The sequence below is a fragment of the Piliocolobus tephrosceles genome, unplaced genomic scaffold (assembly GCF_002776525.5).
Source record: "Piliocolobus tephrosceles isolate RC106 unplaced genomic scaffold, ASM277652v3 unscaffolded_709, whole genome shotgun sequence".
NCBI lineage: Eukaryota > Metazoa > Chordata > Mammalia > Primates > Cercopithecidae > Piliocolobus > Piliocolobus tephrosceles.
Window position 1 is genome coordinate 1,176,110 of NW_022334374.1, and position 15,314 is coordinate 1,191,423.

General features: G+C 41.0%; 1 pseudogene; it reads right to left on the minus strand.

Annotated features, from left to right (window-relative positions):
* Positions 1 to 2,467: 2,467 nt before the first annotated feature.
* Positions 2,468 to 14,639, minus strand: LOC111525028 (annotated as a pseudogene).
* Positions 14,640 to 15,314: the final 675 nt, after the last annotated feature.

Genomic DNA, 15,314 nt, shown 5'->3' on the forward strand with positions numbered 1-15,314 from the left:
CCTTTACATCCCTTGTAAGTTGGATTCCTAGGTATTTTATTCTCTTTGAAGCAATTGTGAATGGAAGTTCATTCCTGATTTGGCTCTCTGCTTGTCTGTTACTGGTGTATAAGAATGCTTGTGATTTTTGCACATTAATTTTGTATCCTGAGACTTTGCTGAAGTTGCTTATCAGCTTAAGAAGATTTTGGGCTGAGACGATGGGGTTTTCTAAATATACAATCATGTCATCTGTAAACAGGGACAATTTGACTTCTTCTTTTCCTAACTGAATAAAAAAAAACACTTTGTTAATCATGGTCCTAGACTGAGAAATCCCAGGCCTGGGTACTGACCCTAGTCTGGCAAGGATCAGCTGTGCAGGGCAAGTGAAACCATGCTCCCCTCTCTGTCAGCACCTGCCCAGGGGGGTCCACACACCCTTCCTTTTTCAGAAAGACCATGGGGTCAGTCCGACAGACATCAGGGATCCCAGGGTACAAAACTACCTCCCTTTTCAGGTAGGCTCTTCCTTCCTAATCTGCAGCGGGCTCCTTCCAAGCATCTTTATGGACAGTTTGGGGAAAGGAAAGAGATGGATGAATTCCTTACCACCCTGCAGAAGTTTCCTAAGTTCCTGGAGTCAGAAATGCCCATCCTCCAGTATGTGTGCCTGAATGGCCCCAAAGCTGCTCCTGGGAAAAGTCTGCCTAACTTGTCTCTGTAAACAAGGTCCTTTAAAATGTCCTGCGCTGATTTTTGCCAGCACTGAATAAGACCTGTAAGTCATTTTCACTCTTGTAAAATCAAATGGACTATGGTCCTGAAGATGCCTCACCAGTGTTTGGGGGAAAAACGATGCCATAGCCCTTTGGTTGTTATAGAAAAGGACCCTGTCCACAAATAAACCAGGCCAGGCTTAGGAATAACCCAGACATTCTTTGGAAGCATATAAACGCTAAATAATTTGACTGTACCACTTAAAAATTATGCTGCAGAGACTATTTTTTAAATATCCTCTCCATGACTCAAAAATAAAACACAATTTCGTTCAGTCTTAAGCAGTCACACAAAATCACCTTTTTTGGGACAAAAAACACCAAAACAAATCACAAGACTAAATAGTTTAAGCCAAAAAGTTTTCAGAAAGCTGAGTCGCTGAATATAGGACTATAATGAGAGTCTGTGTGTAAACTTAACTAAAGCACAATCTTCTATTTTGTAGGTGGGAAGTCACACACACAAAGAGAGAACAGAGATATTATGGACACACTGTGTGGGGCTATGTTTATCTTAGCATATCTGCATTGTACTCCTGGCATTGCCAATTCATGTCTGTTTCTTAAAGACCTCGCTCAAAATTCAGCTCCTTCAAAAGCCTCCCCGATTAATCAACCTTGCCCAAATCTATTCATCCCCCTATACACCCTAAGTTATACATTTCTTTTTTTTTTCTTTACTATATCACTTGCAGTTGCTGACATATTGTCATATAAACATTTTCTTGTGTGTTCCCAAGAAGTTGGAACTTGAATCATTCTTAGGTTCCTCTTCAATTTCTTCCATCCCTTTCCCACCATGAGCTGACTCTGCTTTGCCTACAGTGAGTACTTAATGGAGATACATGGCAACATGGAGATGGGGGTCACCCCGTGACCATCAGAGTGGATCATTCTTAATGATCTTTCCATTAATAAGCAAAGTTTGCATCTGGTCCACACCACTTGACTCTGTATATGGAGGGCAGTGCCCAATACTTCCAGCGATGCAAGAACAAGTCACAGCAGCACAACATCTGCAGCTGGAGAGGAAATCAGTTTTTTCCAGAACACTTCCCTCATGAGCCAAGGGGATGGTGTGGTGGAAACTGGGCTCACTTCTCCCTGTGGGAGGAAGCGAGGACAAGGGTGGAGGGCTGGGAGGTGCTGGGTGACCACTCAAAGAAAGGTTTCATAGTGAGGGTGTTGGTCGCCAAGCAAAGGTCAGGGAATCCTGGAGCAGGATGCTCCGTCTTCAGAGTGTGGGATTTTAAATGCCCAAAGGAAAACTTAGATCCAAGGTGGGAGCTCCAGCTTGCACTTCCTGCCTTGATGGTCTTGCCTCTCCCTTTGGATGGGGTGGGGCACACCTGTGGTCTGTGCTCAGAAAGGGGTAAGTCTCACTCCCTATCCCAGGATCTGTCAGTGTTGGCACTGTAGGCTTCCTATGGGGAGACTGCTATCCTAGAGCAGATCGGAGCCTGGCGCCCCAAGAGAGATGGTCACAGACTCCCCTAGTGGGATGACATGTGGTCACTAGGGACAGAAAGGAATTGGCCTTTACTGGGCAATGACCATGCTCCCAACCCTGGGAAGGGATCACATCTCAGCCCCTGTCACTGCTTCAAGACAGGTGTGATGGTTTAAAGAAGAGGAAACTGAGTCTCCGTGGGCCTAGTCCTAACCCAATCACATGCAAGCATTCACGCCTCAATGAAGTGTGTCTGGCTTCATGCTGTCCCACCAAGTGGCCTCAGAGAGACAGGATCCACGACTGGAGGCTGGGACCCCATGCGGATTTCCCATCCCAGCTCTGCGCCTGCACACCATGCCTCTGGGCACTCACACCACAGATGAGGGGGGACAGAGGATAGGGAGTGGAGCCAGCAGACCCTGCTCTGAGATGCTAGGGCTTGCACATGCTGGACGGCCCTCTCAGAATACACAGCCCACATGCATGCTTGCCTGCTCAGCCACGGCCCCTGCACTGACAGAGCACCCCCAGATGCCCTGCTCACACTTTGGACCCATTCCTGGACTCCATGGATGTTTCTGGCAGACCACCAGATAGTGATGCCACACGCATCCTGCTCTGGAATTCCATTACAAACTCCCAGTGAAGAAGTACACCTTTATAATAAAAATACCACCCTTTGTTGGCACATGAACTCTTCATTAGATATTTACCAAATGTTTGAAAAGTTGGCTCGGAACAACACATGATTTACTGTGAGGCTCCTTGATAGCTGGAGGAAAGCAAGGCCATCAGAAGTGGAGCCTTGGATGCCTCCATCCAAGACCTCATCTTGCAGACAGGTGGCTTACCTGGGCTTACCTGTGGGCCCACACGCACTATCACTTGCGGCGCCACAGTGTCACACAGCCCTTGGCAGGTCCACAGTGGATCAACACAGAGATGGCTGCACCTGAGATGTGAAATAATGGGTGGATGGTGGCTTCTTGCATATATAAGAGGAAGTCAAGGGCTCTAGTGCCAAATAACCCAACAGAGGTAAAAATTAGGGATTGAAATGACTTGAGCATATTAAAATGTAATTTTTCTATTTATTCTGGTTTCTCCAACTGCCTCCATCACCCCACCCATCTATCTGTAGACAAAGAGAGGTGTTACTCATTGCCCAGAAGTAATTTAGCATTTAGTTTTGAAGGGTGCCATGAAAACAAAGAGATGCTGAGTGCTGCCAAAGACTCATTCCCATTTGCCCTGAAGCCTGCACTACAGCTCAGCTTCTCAGCTCCTGGCCTGGCTAAGCATGGGGCTCGGGCACTCCTAGTGTTCTGGTGAACTGAGGAGGCCACTGGGAAGGAAGGTGTTTATCGGCATCATCTTGGATTCACTGAATAAAGTCTCATGTCACAACCTCTAGCTGTTGCTGGCTGCACTGGGTGCTGAAGGGACACAGGCAGGGGTGCCCTGGGGCAGCCAGGACCTTGTGGCATAGTCTTCCTCATGCAGAAGCAAAGGAGAGCATCAGATCACTCTAAAACCCTAGTGCAAACACACGGGCCATGGCAGTATAGACAGCTGGCCAGTGCGGGCCCATGACCAGACCCGTGACTTGCTCCAGCCACTGGGTTTAACTGGACACAGCGAGCTCTCAGTGTACAATCGGCTCTCATGACTCCTGTCTTTCTCATCCTAAATGCTCATCAGTTTTGCAAAGCAAACTTACTTTAAGATATGTCAAAAGCTGTGCACATCCCAGGTGGGCTGAACAAGTGGCAAAATTGGTGAAAAGGAGCCAAGGATTTTCATTTGTTGATGAAACGTAACATTATGCACCTGGCACGTGCTGCCTGGCTGACTGAGATTGAAGAATTCTTTTTTCCTGGCCATTTTCTAAATACGTTTGCTGTGCTTAGCTGAAACAGAAAAGCTGTTAACATCTGGTGGAGCAGAACTTATTTCCACTCTCTCTGCACATGCTCCAAAGTGCTGACTGAAGTAGCTCAGGTCCCCAGGGAGCCCAAGCCTGATTCCAAGGTGATTGTCAGTATTTTAGGAGAGAGTAAACATCTTCTTAAGTATGTTGTTGCCTAAAGCCAAAAAAATGCACTTGTGCCTCCTGAGAGGTCAAAGAGGAAGAGAGGGGGAGAGGGGACAAGGGAGCAGAGACAGACAGCAAGTTCACATAGAAGAGGGAAGGTTGGGGAAGCCAGGCCCCTTGGGTGAGGCTAAGATCTCCATCAGAGGTTCATTTCAAAGGGGAAGGCGGCACCTTCATTTTCAAAAGAGGCACTGTTCTTGGCTTCCTGTGAGCCCCACTTCTACCCTAGTTAGACGAGGAGAGTTTGATGGGGCTCAGGGTCATGGCCAAGGCTCACTGGCCTGTGTGAATAAATGCATTCACAGAGCTCATCTCTCTGCTGCTCCCTTCCCAGCCTGAGGTCCACCCCTGCCCTTGCACTACAGTCTCATGCCCTATTGCTCACCTGACATCTCAAAGGACCGTTGCCCAAAACATACTTCCAGCTTCTCCTTCCAGATTTGTTTCATCTCCATTTTGTCTCAGTAAAGGACAACCCCACCCACTCAGCCACCCAAGCCAGAACCCCATGTGCCATGCATTAGTTCTCCTTCTCATTTATCTGCTTAATTAAATCCTCGGCAAGCCTTGCCAATGGCAATTTGGAGGCTCTCTCAGGTGCATCCACTTGCCTTTCTCCCCTTTTTGATCTTCACCCACGTGATCACCAGATCATGCCTGGAAGACAAATGCACCTCCCTGGTTGACTCCTGCCTGGACCCCCAAGGATCCAGCACCCAGAGTGAGCCTGTAACTCAGAGCAGAGCTGAGGGTGGCCACGCTGCACAGAGTTCACATGTACCCTCCCTGCCCAGGCTCCCCAGGGCTGGGCCTGGCCACTCTCCCTCCACTCCCCTGTCCCACTGCCCTCCTCCAGGTCTGCCATGCTCAGCTGTGCTGGTGGTGGGTGAGCATAAATCTTTAGCAATGGCTTTCTGGGGGAAAAAAAGGCCTGAGGTTTGTAGCATTCACAAATTCCTGTACTCATACTCCCCTCATGACTGATTTCAAGCTAACCACTGGCTAACAAAATTCCTGAAAATGTAACTGTCAGCTCTTGGAAGTCAGGATGGCTGCTTTGGCATCTCATCACTGATTGTGCTTTCCTTAGAGGAGGTTGGAGGAGATTATCAACAGGGTGAGTGCAAAGGACCTCACTAGGCAAAAACTGCAAAGTCAGATTTGGGACTGCTGTCTCTTAACGTGTATGCAACATTAGTGATTGAAAGAGAAAAAAACTGAACAAAAATATTTGCCCAGGTAAAAATCATATGGCATAACAGAAAGAAGTAAATTTTGCCCCAATTTTAGCTGCATTTTCTCTCCTTTACAGCAAACCCCCAACTCAGAGGGGCAGAAGGGGAATGGGGGTTGGTATCCCTCCACCATCAGATGAGGGCCATCATCTTAGTCACAGCAGTATATGTGTTTCTGTGTGACCTTTGGGAAATGAACCCTTGGAACAGCGTGCTTTCTAACAAGTCCCCCTTGGACACTGGGACGTGGTTATTGTGTAGGTTGGAGGGGCCCTGCATCCTCAGTCTTAGAGTATGGGACTGGGGAAGGGAGAAAGAGCCTAAGGCTGACAAATCAAGGGGTCAAATGAGACAGGCCTGAGGGCCAAGGCCTGAGGCACCCCCTTCCTGGGCTACAGCAGGGCTCCAGTGCCAAGTCTCTCCTCTTCCCCTGCCTCCTCCCCAGTTCTGCCAGGCTTTAGGACCATTTGGCCTCGCTTGCAAGGGACTGCCAAGCCCTCCATGCACATGGGGCTGATGTAGCTCGCCTGCTGTTTACTTATGTGGCTCCCACTCCATAGTTGCTTGGTGTTTCTTGCAGAGTCTGCGTTAAAGTCCCTTTGTCCAGAATGAAGATGCCTTCCTCAGCCCGGGTGCCCTGAGTCACAGCTGCCTGCACGATGCCTCCCAGGGGCTGAGACTTTTCATTGGTATCCACATGGGCCTCATAAAGTTGAGGAATTAAGGGCCACTTATCTAAGGATTCAGAGAAACAGGAAAAATACCAACGAATAAATAGTTTTTGTTCTTTCTTTTCCAGTTTTATGGAAGTATAATTAACAAATAGAAATTATATATTTTAAGGCATAAAACATGATGTTTTTATATGTGTACAAATTGTGAAACAATTGCTGCAGTCAAGCTAATTAAAACATCTATCATCTCATGTAATTATATTTTTTGTGTGTGTTGACCACATCTGAGATCTACTGTTAGCAAATTTCAACTATATAATACACTGCTATTAGCTATAGTAATCACACTGTACATAAGAATCCCAGAATTATTCAACCTGCATAAATGAAACTTTGTCTCCATTTATTAAATTCTCCCCAATCCCCCCAGTGCCCTGGCCAGCCCCTGTAACCACCATTCTATTCTTTACTTCAGTGAGTTTGACTTTTTCAGATTCCACATATACATGAGATCATGCAGTGTTTGTCTTTCTGTAACTTAGCATAGTATCCTCTAGTTCCATCCATGTTGTCACAAATGACATGGTTTCTTTCTTTATTAAAGCTGGATAATATTCTATTATGTACATATATGACATATTCTTTATACATTTATCTGTGGACACTTAGGTTGCTTCTATATCTTGGCTATTGTGAATAACGCTGCAATAAATATGAGAGTGCAGGTATTTCTTCAAGACACTGATTTCTTTTCCTTTGAAAATATCCTCAAAAGTAGGATTGCTGGGTCATATAGTAGTTTTCTTTTTAACTTTTTGAGGTACCTCCATACTTTTCCATGATGGCTGTACTAGTTCACATTCCTGCCAATAGCATGCTGGGTTCTCTTTTCTCCACATCCTCCCCCATGCATATCTTTTTGATCATAGCCATCCTTACAGGTGTGGGGCAATAGCTTGGTGTGATTTTAACATGTATTTCCCTGAGGATTAATGATGTTGAGCACATTTTCAAATATCTGTTGGCTACCTGTATGTCTGCTTTTGGGAAATGTCTATTTAGGTCCATAGCCCATTTTACATTATTTGTTTTCTTCCTATAGTTTAAGTTCCTTACATATTTTGGATATTAGCCCCTTATGAGGTTAATTAGGTATAGTTTGCAAATATTACCTACCATTCCATGGGCTGCCTCTTCACTCTGTTTATTGTCTACTTTGCTGTGAAGAAGCATTTCAGTTTGGTCCCATTTGTATATCTTTGCTTTAATTGACTGTGCTTTTGAAGTCATATCCAAAAACTAATTGCAAAGACCTACCTCAAGAAACTTTTCCTTATGTTTTCTGCTAGTAGTTTTACAGTTTCAGGTCTTACATGTAAGTCTTCAATATATTTTGAGTTGATTTCTTTATATGGGGTGATATGAGTCCAATTGTATTCTTCTGCATGTGGCTATCCAGTTTTTCCAACACAATTTATTTGAAAAGACTCTCCTTTCCCCACTGTGTGTTCTTGGCACCATTATTGAAGTTCAGTTAATTACTGGGCTCTCTATTATATTCCATTAGTTTGTGTCTGGTTTTATGCCAATATCAGACTGTTTTAATTATGAAAGCTTTGTGGTATGTTTTAAAATCAGGAAATGTGATGTCTCTAGCTTTATTCTTTTTCCTCAAGATTGCTTTGGCTCTTTGAAGTCTTTTAAGGTTCTACATGAGTTTTAGGATTTTTCTTCTATTTCTGTAAAAAATGTCATTGGAATTTTGATAAAGATTGTCTTGAATCTATAGATTACTCTAGATAGTATTGGTATTTTAATAGTGTTAATTATTCCAGTGCAAAAAATTGAATATCTTTTAATTTATTATTATCTTCAACTTCTTTCATAAATATTTTATAGATTCCAGTGTACAGGGAAAGGTACATTTTTCTTAAAATAATTTTTTGAGAAATGGTGATGATATCATGACTGTATTTGAGAATTGTGAAGTTTTTCATTTCTTTCTGAGACAGGGTCTCACTCTGTCACCCAGGCTGGAGTGCACTGGGGCATTCTTGGCTCACTGCAATCTCTGCCTCCTGGGCTAAAGGAATCCTCCCACCTCAGCCTCCTGAATAGCTGGGACTACAGGTATGGACCACCATGCCAGCTAATTTTTTGTATTTTTAGTAGAGATTGGGTCTTGCCATGTTGCCCAGGTTGGTCTAGAAATCCTAATGTCCAGCAATCTGCCCACCTTGGACTCCCAAAGTGCTGGAATTACAGGTCTGAGCTATCATGCCCAGCCCATAAAGCTTTTAAGAAAGGCAAATGACTGTGCCATACAAAAGTGTTGAGAGACACCCAACAAAAAAGAAAAGAATTTATTAAGCAACCAAGTTGAATAAAAAAGTCTTCAATCCACAGTGAAACATTAGAGCAGATCACTAATTTCTACATCACAATTTGATATAAAATTAATAAGTATTATACCTAATAATATAATTATAATTAATATAATTATTATTATAGTTAAGATAAAATCAATTTATTTTTATTTTTAAATAAGTAGTATATGTACATAATACAAATACTAAAGAGATGCAATAGGTAAGTAGTGAAAGTCTCTCATTCCATGGACCCTGCTTTTGGTGTTAAGTCTAAGACTATTTGCTGGTCCTTATGTTTTCATCTATAAGGGCTACAATGAAAACATATCGCAGCTTGGGAAGCTTAACAGAATTTAATTTCCCATAATTCTGGAGACTGGAAGTCCAAGACCAAAGTGCCAGCAGGGTTGGTTTCTGGTAAGACATCTCTTTCAGGCTCATGGATAGCTGCATCATCAGTGTCCTCACATGGCCTTTCCTCTGTGTGTGTGTTATGGCAGAAGAGACTGCTATTGGTGTCTCTTCCTCTTCTTATAAAGACACCAATCCTATTAGATCAGGGCCACACCCTTATGATTGCAGTAAACTTTATCCTATCTCCTATCTCCAAATGCAGTTACATTGAAGGTTAGGTCTTTAACATATGAATTTAAGATGGGGGACACAATTCAGTTCATAATATCCTAATTGTAAATGATATTATTCTATGTTTTTTCTAAAAGTTCTACAGTTTTACATTTTACATTTTTGTTTGTTTGTTTTTTATTATACTTTAAGTTCTAGGGTACATGTGCACAACGTGCAAGTTTGTTACATATGTTTACTTGTGCCATGTTGGTGTGTTGCACCCGCCAACTCGTCAGCACCCATCAGTTCGTCATTTACATCAGGTATGACTTCCAATGCCATTCTTTCCCCCTCCTCCCTCCCCATAATAGGCTCCAGTGTGTGATGTTTCCCTTCCCAAGTCCACGTGATCTCATTGTTCAATTCCCACCTATGAGTGAGAACATGCAGTGTTTGGTTTTCTGTTCTTGTGATAGTTTGCTAAGAATGATGGTTTCCAGCTGGATACCTAGGAATCCAACTTACAAGAGATGTAAAGGACCTCTTCAAGGAGAACTACAAACCACTGCTCAGTGAGATAAAAGAGGACACAAACAAATGGAAGAACATACCATGTTCATGGATAGAAGACTCAATATTGTGGAAATGGCCATACTGCCCAAGGTAATTTATAGATTCAATGCCATCCCCATCAAGCTACAAATGAGTTTCTTCACAGAATTGGAAAAAACTGCTTTAAAGTTCATATGGAACCAAAAAAGAGCCCTGAAACTATTCTATCAGAGGTACAATGGTACCTCCTTGTACCTCTGATAGAATTCGGCTGTGAATCCATCTGGTCCTGGACTTTTTTTGGTTGGTAGGCTCTTAATTATTGCCTCAATTTCAGAGCCTGCTATTGGTCTATTCAGGGATTCAACTTCTTCTTGGTTTACTCTTGGGAGAGTGTAAGTGTCCAGGAAATTATCCATTTCCTCTCGGTTTTCTCGTTTATTTGTGTAGAGGTGTTTATAGTATTCTCTGATGGTAGTTTGTGTTTCTGTGGGGTCGATGGTGATACCCCTTTATCATTTTTTATTGCATCTATTTGATTCTTCTCTCATTTCTTTTTTATTAGTCTTGCTAGCGGTCTATCAATTTTGTTGATCTTTTCAAAAAACCAGCTCCTGAATTCATTGATATTTTTGGAGGTTTTTTTGTGTCTCTATCTCCTTCAGTTCCGCTCCAATCTTAGTTATTTCTTGCCTTCTGCTAGCTTTTGGATGTGTTTGCTCTTGCTTCTCTAGTTCTTTTAATTGTGATGTTAGAGTGTCAATTTTAGATCTTTCATGCTTTCTCTTGTGGGCATTTAGTGCTATAAATTTCCCTCTACACACTGCTTTAAATGTGTCCCAGAGATTCTGGTATGTTGTATCTTTGTTCTCATTGGTTTCAAAGAACATCTTTATTTCTGCCTTCATTTCATTATGTACTCAGCAGTCATTCAGGAGCCGATTGTTCAGTTTCCATGTAGTTGAGCGGTTTTGATTGAGTTTCTTAGTCCTGAGTTCTAGTTTGATTGCACTGTGGTCTGAGAGACAGTTTGTTATAATTTCTGTTCTTTTACATTTGCTAAGGAGTTCTTTACTTCCAATTTTTTTCCAACTTGGTTCCGTTTTCCCCGTCACTTTCAGGCGCACCAGTCTGACATTGATTTGGTCTTTTCACATAATCCCATATTTCTTGGAGGCTTTGTTCATTTCTTTTTCCTCTTTTTTCTCTACAGTTCTCTTCTCGCTTCATTTCATTCATTTGATCTGCAGTCGCTGATACTCTTTCTTCCAGTTGATCGAGTCAGTTACTGAAGCTTGTGCATTTGTCACATAGTTCTCATGTTATGGTTTTCATCTCTATCAGTTCTTTTAAGGTCTTCTCTGCATTGGTTATTCTAGTTTTCCATTCATCCATTTTTTTTTTCAACGTTTTTAGTTTCTTTGCACTGGGTACGTAGTTCCTCCTTTAGCTCTGAGAAGTTTGATGGACCGAAGCCTTTTTCTCTCAACTCGTCAAAGTCATTCTCCATCCAGCTTTGTTCCATTGCTGGCGATGAGCTGCGTTCCTTTGGAGGGGGAGATGTGCTCTGATTTTTTGAATTTCCAGCTTTTCTGCCCTGCTTTTTCCCCATCTTTGTGGTTTTATCTGCCTTTGGTCTTTGATGATGGTGACATACTGATGGGATTTTGGTGTGGGTATCCTTTCTGTTTTTTAGTTTTCCTTCTAACAGTTAGGACCCTCTGCTGTAGGTCTGTTGGAGATTGCTTGAGGTCCACTCCAGACCCTGTTTGCCTGGGTATCAGCAGTGGAGGCTGCAGAAGATAGAATATTGCTGAACAGAAAGTGTTGCTGTCTGATTCTTGCTCTAGAAGCTTCATCTCAGGGAAAGCAGTATTTTCAAAGTATACAGAGTTCATTGTAAAGAGGCCAAATTAATTTGCTAAAATTTATTTATACATACAAAATATCAATTTTGAATACTTATAATTTCTACTAATACATTTCTAGATAAATTCTGAAGTAGTTCCTATGGCTTTCTTTGATTTTTACAAATGATTAAATTACATAATTGGTTTTTAACATGGTTGCTTATTCTAATTGTAGTAATGTAGCTTTGGGCTATGATTATCTAGTGTCACAAATGACCAATTCTGTTATTTCTATAAAAGTTTTAGTTAGGATATTTGTTTGATGTTGGATAGATATGATAATTTAAAATTGACTGGAGTTTCAAGCTACAAAACAGTTAGGTTAAGCTTGAATTAACACAGACCCTATCAGACATCCTAAAAATGTAAAATAATAAATAATATCACTAAGTAGGAGTACCAAGGAGTGGCTGGTGAAAAGCGTGGTGTGTAAGGCACTGGCCTGATTAGTGTTCAAAGTACACTCTCCAGCTTTAAAGAACACCTCCCATTCTTTGATGTAAACTACACACACACACACACACACACACACACACACACACACACACAAACACACACACATTGTTTAATTCTATGGCATGTTAAGCAGATGTGCTTGAAGCACAGCATCCTTTAGGACGTTCAAAATCAGATTGCCATTTTTAAATTACCGCTTTAAAGAAATTCTGAAAATATTCATGGCATCAACAGGAACACGTCTATATCTGTAACTAAAGTTGACTAAATGTAAATTCATACTCACTAATGTGAACAAAGTTATTAATGTATTTAATCCAAATGGTATGCTAATATCAAGTGCCTTTGAATGCTTTAATTAACATGATATCATTCCTCCAATGAGTTCTTCCTCTCTCTTTTGCTAGGATAATGCTACAGTCTTTACATATAGTTGAAGTTGGATTTTCACTTTGGTGAGTGACCCAGAACTGCAGAATGTTAAAATTATCACCCGATACCCTTATCTTTGAAAAGAGTCCCAGAACTGGGGAGACCATCAGATGGGTTGCTGACACATGCATAGCCCAAAGTGAAGCCAAATCATTATTGTGGATGAAGAAGTGCCTCACAGGGCAGAGTGGGTTCTTACCATCTTTTCATAATAATTGGAAAGTCTATTGTTTCTGTCACTGACTCCTCCAAGGTACTTAGTAATACCTAAGGCTCTAACTTGGCTTTAATGCATGGCATCTGAATACAATGTTGCATGCTTGATTTATTGCATACAAGTGTTCAGCTTGTGGCTGATGATTCAATTTGGAAGTCAGGATGTCTGGGGATTTCCCTTTGCTCTGCCTTTGTGTTACACTCCTTCCTGGGGAGGTAGACAAAAATCCAACATAGTAAAAGGTGTGTCATCTTCACCAGGACTATGATAAAATTTATTAAACAACTCCCTGTCTTCTAAGTAATTTCAAAATATAAGCAAAGTTGGAAAAAACTAGGAGTAATGAGATACAAGCTAAAGATATATGTCGTTTTCCACATATATGGGAAGATAGGGCCAAGTAATAACTGTAAGTCAATCCAACAATTCCATGTGAATCAAGCTGAGTAGTACAACATGACTGAATCTGTTCCAATGGTCCTCCATCTTTTACTTACTGTTCTATGAGGAAAGGTCACATTTACTGCTGTTGACACTGATCAGATAAGAAGTGTCAAACATTTCCCCTAACAATAAGATTTTCTATCATATACATTGCCTGGGGAATAGTAAATCATACATACAAAATCCGGTCCTGTATTTTATAGAGTGGGAAGTTTCACCCACTCACTGAGCCTGAAGCTTTGCTTATTTTAAATGTTTCCCAGTATCATCCCACAGATGGGCTACTGCTTTAGCCTACTGAATGTCATCCTAATATATGCCTGGCCTTATCTCCAATCCATTTCTGCACACTGCTGTGAAAACTCATCTTTCTAAAAATAGAGCTTTCACAGAAGTAGATCTTGCTTTAAACACACACACACACACACACAAACACACACACACACACAGTATCTCTCAACTGCCTACAAACAAAAATAATATGTAATCTGCCTATCCTGGCCTTAATAAATACTTGTAGTCAAACAATTCAAATCCTGTCTGCACTTACTAGAAGGCCTGGAGTAAGGGTAGTCACCTCTATTAGACTCAGTTTCTTCATCAGTAAATTGAAAATAATAATACCTATGTCACAGCATTGCTTTCTTTTTTTTAAAAAAAAAAAAAAGCTTTTTAATTGCTATAAAATTAAGAAGTTTTATCCACATAAGTCCAAACCATGGTTCTGCATCTGGCTTGTAATAAGCTGTCAATAAACTATAGCCATTTTTGACAGCCCTCAAGCCATCCCTCACTGCATCTTTGATCTGAGTAAGTGTGTGCTTATTTGGTCCTTTGATCAATAATGTGACAGAATGAGGGTTGTTACATTTCTCAACAAAGGTGAACTTCTCTTCTCCCAATGTATACTCATATACAAGTCCTGCATGTCCCAATCAGTCAGAACTTAGGTCATCAAAAGAATTCAGGGCTACCCCACCACAAGCAAGAGTCAGCCTCTCCATATTTCTCCTTTTAGCTCTGTGCAGAGCAACTATGCCTTCTTTTGAAAGAGCATATAAGGAAAAGGAATCAATTCCCTTTTGATTCATAACAACACATCCTTTATCTGAATCACCACAGACTTTCCTTTTCAGTTCTATTACTTTTTAACTTTATTTTCAATGAATTTTCTTTCAGCTTTTACAAGTTTTTCTCTCTCTTCTGCACTTTTGTAAAAAAAAGCCAAAATTCACTTCTGTTTTTTCATACTCTAAGGATACGTTGCAAGTGAGGACGTATGCATCCTCCACCCTTTTCTTCATATCAGGATGCCATGCTCCGTGGTCCAAAACAAGCCCTCTGATTAAGCTTGTATCAGTTTCAGATTTATGTTTCATCTCCATGATCTCAATCATGAAGAGATCAATAGGTTCATCTTGTTTTTTAATGGTCAAAATGGAGTCCACTACAGCCTCTATTAAGACATCTGACAATTCTCAATTTTCTGTCATTCCAATCAAGAATCAAAGAGATAAACAGTTTTTTAAAAAACGTAAAGAAGTAAAGGTTAAATAATCAGAATTGTGATTTGTCCATTGCCTCAATCAGTTCTGTGATGATAAATAAGTCATTCAATACCCCAATATGTGCTTTTGTAAATGAGGAAATTAGACACATAAACTCCTAGATTTATTACATCTCTTTTAATACTAATGCATTCAGTTTCCAAAATCCTATTTTAATTCTCAATTCATTGTCTAAAACACCTTTATGCTTGACTTTGACAAAATTATTGAAATATGCCCTTGTTTATAGTATTAGGTTTTAAAAATGGAATATATTCTCAATAGTTTCATTTTTTGGCAAAAAAAAAAAAAAAAAAAAAAGCCCCACACTGAAGTTAACTATAAAGGATATACATGTTTAATGGCCATTAGACTCTTTTCCTTGATTAGAAGTGAAAACTGAAAATATTTTGAAAATGGGCTTACTCTTTTGTTAGCTTTTAGAAATTAGAAATGTTTTTAATTCCCTTGAATGCCTGACTACCTTGTAATATTCAACACTGAATGTCTCATGGCAAAGTGCAAAATGCTTTGACATCTGCTTGTAGACAAAGATGCCCAGGGGAATCCTTTAATTCTATGTATTGTAGCAGGCCCACATATCA